The following is a 9,798-nucleotide window of genomic DNA, read 5'->3' as shown; positions in this document are numbered from 1 at the left end:
AAAAATATGTACCTCCACATTAAATAGAGCATTTATGACAAACCCACAGCCAAAATCATACTCAACAATGAAAAAAATGAAAGCTTTTCCTCTAAGATCAGGAATAAGTATGCCCAGTCTAATTACTTTTATTCAACAATGTATTAGAAGTCCTGGACATAGCAATTAGGCAAGAAAAAGAAATAAAGACATCTGTATTGGAAAGAAAGAAGTAAAACTGTCACTATTTGCAAACGACATGATACTATATATAGAAAACCTTAAAAATTCCACCAAAAACTCTTAAGCTAACAAATGAAATATGTAAAGTCAGAGGACACAAACTTACCATACAGAAATTGGTTGCATTTCTATACACTAATAATGAGCTACCAGAAAGAGAAATTAAGAAAATCCCATCTACAACTGCATCAAACAGAATAAAAGACCTAGGAATAAATTTAAATAAGGAATTAAAAGACCCGTACCTGAAAACTGTAAGACATTGATGAAAGAAATTTAAGATGACACAAATAAATGAAAAGATACACTGTGCTCATGATCTGGAAGAATTAATGTTGTTAAAAATGTCCATACTACCCAAAGTAAACTATAGATTCAATGCAATCCCCATCAAAATACCAATGGCATTTTTCACAGAACTAGAACAGAGAATCCTAAAATTAGTATGGAACCAAAAAAGACCCAAAATAGCCAAAGCAATCTTGAAAAAGAAAAACAAAGCTGGAGGTTATCACAGTCTTTGATTTCAAAACTATAGTACAAAGCTATAGTAATCAAAGCTATAGTAATCAAAACAGTATGGTATTGGCACAAAACAGATATACATCAATGGAATCAGACAGATATACATCAATGGAATAGAATAGAAACCCCAGAAATAGACCTACACTTCTATGGTCTATATTCTTGTCCCATATCAAAAAAAAAAAAATTTAATGGGCAGAGGACTTAAATAGACATTTTTCCAAAGAAGACATACAGGTGGACAACTGTCACATGGAAATATGCTCAACATCACTAATTATCAGAGAAATGCAAACGCAAACCACATCAGATATCATCTCACACAGATCAGATTGGCTATTACCAAAACAGACAAAAAGTAACAAGTGCCGGTGAGGATGTGGAGAAAAGGAAATCCTCATTCACTGCTGGTGGGAATGTAGACTGGTGCAGCCACTATGGAAAACAGTAAGGAGGTTTAATTTCCTCAAAAATTAAAAATAGAACTTTAATACAACCCAGCAATTCCACTTCTGAGTATCCAAAGAAATAAAAAAATTTATTCAAATTTTCAGAGATATAGGCAAGTCCATATTCATTGAAACATTATTTATAACAGCCAAGATATAGAAGCAACCTAAGTGTCCACTGATAGATGGAGAAAGGTGTGTGTGTGTGTGTGTGTGTGTGTGTGTGTGTGTGTGTAATGGAATATTACTCAGCCATAAAAAATAATGAAATCTTGGGGCATGGGGTGCCTGGGTGGCTCAAGCAGTTTAGCGTCTGACTTGATTTTGGCTCAGGTCATGATCCCAGGGTCATGGTATTGAGTCCTGAGTAGAGCTCTGCACCAAACATGAAGCCTGCTTAAGATTCTGTCTTTCTCTCTGCCCCTCTCCCTCTCTCTCTTTCTCAAAAAAACAAAAAGAAAGAAAGAAAGAAAGAAAGAAAGACAAATACCACATGGTTTCATTTATATGTGATATCTAAAAGACAAAATGAATGAATAAACAAAACAGAAACAGACTCATAGCTACAGGAAACAAACTGGTGGTTGCCAGAGAGGAGGGATTGGGGGGGGAGGGGTAGGCAAAATAGGTGAAGGGTATTAAGATATACAAACTTCCAGTTATAAAATAAATAAGCCATGGGGATGTAATTTGCATCACTGGGAATGGAATATAGTTAATAACACTGTAATAACTTTGTATCATGACAGATGGTAACTAGACTAATTTGGGACCATTTCAGAATGTATAAAAATACTGAATCACTATATGTATACCTGAAACTAATAGGATATTATATGCCAATTTTACTTCAATAAAAAATAAAATAAAGTCAAATAAAATTAAAATAAAATAAAATAAAATAAAATAAAATAAAAACTATTTTGTTGGGGTAAAAAAGATAACCAGCACAGGTTCATGAAAATTCAATGGAAAAAGAATAATCTTTTCAATGAATTGTGGTGGAAAGACTGGTCAGCCACATGAAAATGAAATTGGACACTTACACCATGCACAAAATTAGGTCAACATGGATCAGAGTCCTAAACATAAGAGCCCAAACTAGAAAACTCTTAGAAGAAAACCTAGGTGGAAACTTCATGATATTAGATTAGGCAATGATGAAAAAATAAATTGGACATGACTGAAATTAAAAACTTATGTGCTTAAAATAAAACTTTTGTGCCACAAACATCACTATAAAGAAAGTAAAATCAGAATCCATCGAAGGGGAGAAAACATTTGTAAATCTTATGTCTGATAAGAGTCTAAAATCCAAAAGTATCAAGAAAGCTTACAACTCAACAATTAAAAAGACAAATACTGGGGCGCCTGGGTGGCTCGGTCGGTTAAGCGTCCGACTTCGGCTCAGGTCACGATCTCACGGTCCGTGAGTTCGAGCCCCGCGTCGGGCTCTGTGCTGACAGCTCAGAGCCTGGAGCCTATTTCAGATTCTGTGTCTCCCTCTCTCTCCGACCCTCCCCTGTTCATGCTCTGTCTCTCTCTGTCTCAAAAATAAAAAATAAACGTTAAAAAAAAAAAAATTAAAAAAAAAAATAAAAAAGACAAATACCCAACTTAAAAAGTGGCAAAGGATCTGAATACATATTTCTCCAAGTGAAACATACAAATTGTCAATAGGCACATGAAAAGATGCCCAGCATCATTAGTCACTAGGGAAATGCAAATCGAAACCACAATGAGGACTACATCACACCCACGGGGGTGGCTATAAACAAAACGGAAGTAAGAAGTGTTGGTGAGTATTTGAAGAAACTGGAAACCTCATATAGTGCTAGTGGTAATAGAAAATGGTGTAACGTCTTTAAAAATGTCTTTGGCAGTTCTTCACAAAGCTAAACGTAAAGTTACTATAAGACCCAGTGGGCCACCCATAGTCTCAAGAGAACTGAAAACATACGATTACACAGAAACGTCTACACAAACGTTCTCAGGAGCATCATTCGTAACAGGCAAAAACCAGAAACAATGCAAATGTCTACCAACCGATGAACAAAGAAAATGTGGTGTATCCATATAATAAAACATTATTCAGCCATCAAAAGGAACAATGTACTGGTACATGCCACAACATGGATGACCCTTAGAGACTTCACATTAAGTACAGGAAGCCAGATACAGAAGCCACAGATTTCTTATTCGATTTATACAAAATGCCCATGATAAGCAAATCTATGGAAACAGAGAGTAGATTAGCGGTTGCCAGAGGCTGGGAGGAGGGGAAAATGTAGAGTAACTCTCAGGTTTCCTTTGGAGGTGATGAAAATACTCTGGAATTGATAGCGGTGATGGTCATAAAACTTTGGGAATGCCATTTAAAAACACTTAAAACAGGTGAGTTTTACCATGTGTGAATTGTATTCCAATAAAAATAATTTTAAAAGAGATAGAAGACAGCCAGGAGGGACTAAATAACAGTCAAATGCCCTAGTTCATAGCACAAAACAATTGCTCAATACTGTTACGGGATAGGACTGAGCTCTATGAAGTCTTAGCGCATCACAAGAAAATCTCATGGAATGGGAGGAATTTGAGTTGAACTGAGAATAGGTAGAAATTCTATAGTAAGAGAGTAAGGAACAAATACTCCAGGTAAGTGGGGCAATACCTATACAGGATGAAAACAGAAACATCCTAGTTGTGTTCAGAGGCAATAACAGAATCACCTAGATGGACTGTGGTTAAATTAGTGGGTAATTAGACTCAAGGCAGTAGAGAAAGGCCGGGGCCACGCTGTGCAGAATCTTAAATCCCCACAGCATCCAGACTTGAATTCATAAGCATTAGGGAATCGCTGCAGATGTTTGAGTAGGAAAGCAAGAAATTATAATTAATAGGGGCGCCTGGGTGGCGCAGTCGGTTAAGCGTCCGACTTCAGCCCAGGTCACGATCTCGCGGTCCGTGAGTTCGAGCCCCGCGTCAGGCTCTGGGCTGATAGCTCGGAGCCTGGAGCCTGTTTCCGATTCTGTGTCTCCCTCTCTCTCTGCCCCTCCCCCGTTCATGCTCTGTCTCTCTCTCTGTCCCAAAAATAAATAAAAAACGTTGAAAAAAAAAATTAAAAAAAAAAAAAGAAATTATAATTAATAGTGTAGAAAATAAGAGAAACAACAGGAGTAAATAAGAAACTAGTCCTGCATTAAGTAGAGAGAAGGGCGAGTGTGTAGAGATATTTCAAGTGTATTTAAAGATATTTGGGGGTTAATGGATGTGAAGGACTTTATTAGCTATAAAAGGGAAGTAATCAAAGATCTCTCTCAGCTTTGAGTTTGCATGATAGGGGTAGGAAGGGCATGAAATGGGGACAGGGCTAGTGGAGAGAGATGGGACGCCGAGAAACCGGAAGCTTGGGAATTGGATCACGAGCTCAGACTGGGCTGGTTCTACAATTTCACACTGCAGACTGAAGGGTCATTCTGATATGCAAATACCTGCAAATACAAGTTTGAAAATCAGATGGGAGAACAGGATTGAAGATCGAACTGCACAAAAGATTCACTCACAAATTGACAGAGTTAATGAATGGAAGCTCCCAGGAGAAGGTGACACTTTGTAAAGAAGGCCCAGGTTTAGCTGTTGTCGGAGAAAGTGAAATCAGTAAAGATAAAATTGAGGGCGTCCAGGAAAGCAGGAGGGGGACTTAAGAGAGTGTCCTGTTTCGGAAGCTGAGGAAGGACAAGTGTCTCAAAGGGGAAGGAGGCAGCAGAGCAGTGTTGCCGGGAAGAATCCTAAGGAGTGAGGACGAGTAGAGGCCACCGGGGTCAGGAATTGGGAGGTCACTGGCAGCGTTAGGAGGGACAATTGTAGAAGACAGTCAGGAAAGACGACAGACTGCCATCCACTGAAAAATGGATGTGGCAGGAAAACACTGAACCTGTGAGAGGAGACTCTGCTTTGGGAAGTTTAGTCATTAAAGGAAGGAGAGAGATGATTCAGTGGTTTGAGTGACGAGCAGGGAAGGAATCGCCCTGAACGGAAGACGGCCTAAAACCTGCAGGCACAGGTAAGCATGAGGCTGCGTTCATTTAACAAGTTCAAATATCTGCTGAGCACCTACCACGTGTCCTGTTCTACGTGATGAGGCCTGAGGCAGTGAGCAGCACAGACAGACATCCCTGCCTTTGTGGGGCCTACTGCGTTCAGATGCATTGACCTGCTGTCCCTCGTGAGTGGTGAAGAGGACGTGGCAAAGCGGGGACGCTTGTGTTTACTCAAGAGCTGGGGTTCAGTTGTAGCACTCCCGGCTTACTCACAGAGGCTTTTACAATATCCTTGATCTTCACCAGTATGTTCTCGGCTTGGTTAGGAACGACCAACAGGGAAAGCAGTCAGACCAGATTTGTGGACCAGGTGAGAGGACGGTGGAGAGATGTCCCTGGCCCTAAAACGTCTAGAAGCTCTCCTAGTGTATATAACTGTGGCAGCATTTCTCAGCAGCTCCTGCGGTGAACGAGCTGCCGAGAGATCCGTCCACAGCTCTGTGCCTTCATCTTCGTAGGAAATGAAACTTGGCTGAAGTTACCCTTTTGCGTTCGCAGGAAACAGCTGCAGTGAATCTAAGTTCATGACAGGAACAATCCAAGTCACAAGACGGTAGAAAACTTTGTTAAAGCTTACTGAATGAGGCAGACACACGAGTATTTTTCTTTTAATTAAACTGGAGCATTTTTCAACTCTCACGTGATTCTAATGTGCTTTGGTTTCAGGACCATTGGTCTAAATTCCTTCCATGGAATCCAAATCATTAAGATCAAAGAATTTAGGTAACTTCTTATCACTTTAAACAGCTTCTAAAATGCACTTTTGAATTGGAAAGGCATTATTTCAAGAATTTTGAAGGAATGATGGAGAAGAAAACAACATAAAACTTAGTTTTCTGACCACCCGATTTCACCTCGTTCTCTACACACTTCATCGTAACTCTCCACTTGGCACTTGTTTGCCATAATCTGACATGTCGGTTTGTTTCTCCTTCCTAGAACACAAATTCCTGAGAGCTGGGACTTGTGTATGGTGTTTTATCACTGAACTTGCAGCACTTAAGAGTGTGTGGTACAGAGAAGGTCCTCAAACAATATTTATTAGATAATGATGCTTGAAAATCAGTTCTGCTAATGGTTATTTGTATTCCTGTTAATTGACATACTCTTTTCTCCGCATAACATTTCTAATGTGTTTCGTGTATGTATTTTCATCTTTCTATAGTTTCATGTTATTTTTTAAAAATTTTTCTTAATGTTTATTTATTTTTGAGAGAGAGAGAGAGAGACAGAGCATCAGCAGGGGAGGCACAGAGAGAGGGAATCTTCAGAATCTGAAGCAGCTCCAGGCTCTGAGCCGTCAGCACAGAGCGCGACACAGGGCTCGAACTCATGAACTGTTGAGATCATGACCTGAGCTGAAGTTGGACACTTAACTGACTGAGCCTCCCAGGCGCCCCTCTCTATTCTCATTTTAATGGCTGCACTAGAAACACCAAAATTATTTTACCCAACTGTCCTGTTGGTGAACACTACAGTTGAATCTGGCTGTATGCTCTACCTAGATATCTATTCATCTGTGTATCTGTTTTCTCATTTAATGCTAAAATACGCTCAGTTGTATTCTTTTATCCCTTTATTAAATAAATTTACCTTAGAAGTCAGGGTAATACTGAATCAAAGGGATTTCAATACTTTTTCTCACATGTGACAATTTGTTCCATATAGTTTGTAGAAAAGATATACAGTCACCCTAAAAGATAGGTGTACCCTGCTCACTAAATTTAGACTAGTTTTAATAAATTGCCACTCTCTCTCATATTCTCTTCCTTATTAATTCATTAAGCAGAAAATTGTATGTCAGCTTAATAATTTATTGTTAGTGAAATGGAAAAGCATTCTAATAGCATTTCCCTTTTGTGTGTGTTATTTGTACACCAAAATGTGTTTTACCTTTGTTTATGCTTTTATTAAATTAATAATATCAAATATTTGAAACACAGTGGAAATACAAGACATAACAAAGCATAAAATCCATATAGTGTGGAATAAAGCTATGTTCCTTTCTCTCTTTCTCTTTCCTTCCTTCTTTGTTTTTCTTGTTTTTGGTTTTGGTTTTTTTTTTTTTTTTTTTTTTTGGAGAGGGTGCCTTTAAAGAAGGTAGATGCTATAATTTCTGAATAAATGAAATAAAAGAAATAATGAAGAGGTAATTTAATAGCGAGAGTAGAGTTGGTGACAGAAAAGATACAATGAGCTAAAGAAGATATGATTAGAATGCTGGCAGAGAGAAAAGAGAAAATGAAAAGCCAATATTTAACCACATTCTGTAGCATTACCTAAGAGGAAGACACTGAATGTAGGGGATAACCTTGCTGAGCCAAGCCGCTGTCCATAATAGAAAAAACGAGAGTTGCTCTTTTCAGATATTCAGCAAGCAGAGAATGAGGTGGCCCACGGGAGATCTTAGAGGCAATCAGAGATTACGATGGAAGCAGACAGTCTTTTTAAAATTTTTTTTTTTCAACGTTTTTTATTTATTTTTGGGACAGAGAGAGACAGAGCATGAATAGGGGAGGGGCAGAGAGAGAGGGAGACACAGAATCGGAAACAGGCTCCAGGCTCCGAGCCATCAGCCCAGAGCCCGACGCGGGGCTCGAACTCACGGACCGCGAGATCGTGACCTGGCTGAAGTCGGACGCTTAACCGACTGCGCCACCCAGGCGCCCCTGGAAGCAGACAGTCTTAACAAGAGGAGGCAAAATCAAGGACTAGATGAGACAGCCAGAGGCAAACGGCTGAGCCCATCCCGCTTCCGTCTAGGTTCAAAGCAGTCCAGGTAATGAATCTGTTGGGTAATGGTCACTGAAGTCTCCATTTCAACCAGCAGGGCAGGAATGAGAACAAAGAGCAAAGGGACAGCAGTGGCAGGAAAGAGCAACGGTCTGCTCTAAGACTGCTCTTCATAAGGCATCTCCGTTTAGAACCATGCCTGCACATCACAGGACCAAAACGAGGAAATGCACTTAATACAAGAAATATAAATATAATAGTTCAAATAAGGGGAAGAGAAACTACATTTTGTTAAACATACACCATGTAACGGGCATTAGGAGAGAAGCATTATACCCAGTAAATTATTTACTCCTCACCTCGACCCAGCTGCAGTGGTTGTGATTCCATCTTACAGACAAAGAAATGGAGTTTAAAGAAATGTCACTTCCCAAGGTCACCCATCTGGTAAGAGGGGAGCTGGGATTCACACTTCAGTCTGATCACAAACGCCTCATCTCTTCTCCTACTGTCTCTCTTAAGGCTAAAAAGGAAAATCTCTGTCTTCCTTCTAAAGATGTGCCATCTTATATCAATTCTATAATTTAATGATGTGACAGAGTCAATGAAATATGATATAGGACTGCCTCTTGATAGAAGTTATGGCAGAGATATTTTTCAAAATAACAAAGCCGGGTGCCTGGGTGGCTCAGTTGGTTAAGTGTTCAACTTGATTTTGGCTCAAAATCAATCTCGCAGTTCGTGACTTCAAGCCCTGCATCAGGCTCTACACTGACAACGTGGAGCCTGCTTGGAATTCTCTCTCTTCCTCTCCCTCTGCCTCTCTCTCTCAAAATAAAAAAATAAACATTTTTTAAGTAAAAAATAAAATAAAATAAAATAACAAAGCAGTTTAGATTTGAATATGCACTCTTGGATGGATGGCAGGGGTCTGGAACTGAAAATTTCTGAGAGATGGCTTCTTTGTTTGGCTATGTTCTTTACACTTAAATGATAACTCTTCTCTCTGAAATATTCTACCTTCCAATAACTGGCAAAAACCATTTTCTACAGAAGCTCTTTTGCTTTGCTCGTCTGAAAAAAATGAACATTTTCTGATAGACTACACCCACAAAAAGAGTCTGTTATTAATAATGCAAAAACTAAGGTGTGCTTGGTGGCGGGGGGAGGTATCTTGTAAAATCAAAGAAGGATCATGGAGGAAAAAACTCAGGGCCCTCAAGAGACTAGCCCCACACCGTACCTCCCTCACCTCCTACTCCAGAAAGCAGTAACTCACGGGGGAGGGACAGGAAAGGAAGTGAACACGATGTCCACTGGGGGGTGCAGATAGGGGCTGACCAGTCTTGTGTGCTCCCGCATCCCTACCTCTGTTTCCTAACACAGGGAGAGGGTGGGCTCCCTTTCTCCCACTCAAAAACCCAGGGGAGATTATGAAAAGTGATCACCAAACATGACCGCTCATCCTTTTTCACTGATTCTTTTGGGGGAGAGTCAACGAGTGAGAGAGCAGAGGCCACTAATGGTTCCCAGTATTAGACAAAGTTATATTCTCATGCTGCTGCTTTTAAACAAAGATTGCTTCTTAGCTCCAGGGATCCCATGGACCCTCTTACCTCGGAGGAAGTCCTGCTCAAAGGCAAGTGCTTTCCCCACCAAGCACCATGAATTCTTATCTGATGAACTAGTTGGATTTCAGAGTAACTGCATATTTCACTGACTTTCACTCACTTACTCTCCCATTAGGATATCAGCTGTCTGAAGGTAAAAGC

At 39.8% G+C, this 9,798-nt stretch overlaps 1 protein-coding gene across 3 annotated transcripts in view; it reads right to left on the bottom strand.

Moving 5' to 3' along the window:
- LOC132661826 (membrane-spanning 4-domains subfamily A member 4A-like) overlaps positions 1-7,214 on the bottom strand; it is a 166,648-nt gene extending 159,434 nt beyond the window's left edge. For 2 of the 3 annotated variants that reach the window (XM_081790252.1, XM_060606796.3), the window contains exon 1: positions 5,311-7,214. The gene's annotated coding sequence lies outside the window, so the exon portion shown is untranslated. The remainder of the gene's footprint in view (positions 1-5,310) is intronic. The other variant, XM_060606797.3, reaches the window with a different exon arrangement.
- Positions 7,215-9,798: the final 2,584 nt, after the last annotated feature.

This window comes from Panthera onca, chromosome D1 (genome assembly GCF_046562875.1).
Source record: "Panthera onca isolate mPanOnc1 chromosome D1, mPanOnc1 haplotype 2, whole genome shotgun sequence".
Lineage (NCBI taxonomy): Eukaryota > Metazoa > Chordata > Mammalia > Carnivora > Felidae > Panthera > Panthera onca.
The sequence above is the reverse complement of the archived record's forward strand: the minus strand, read 5'-3'. Positions and strand labels throughout refer to the sequence as shown.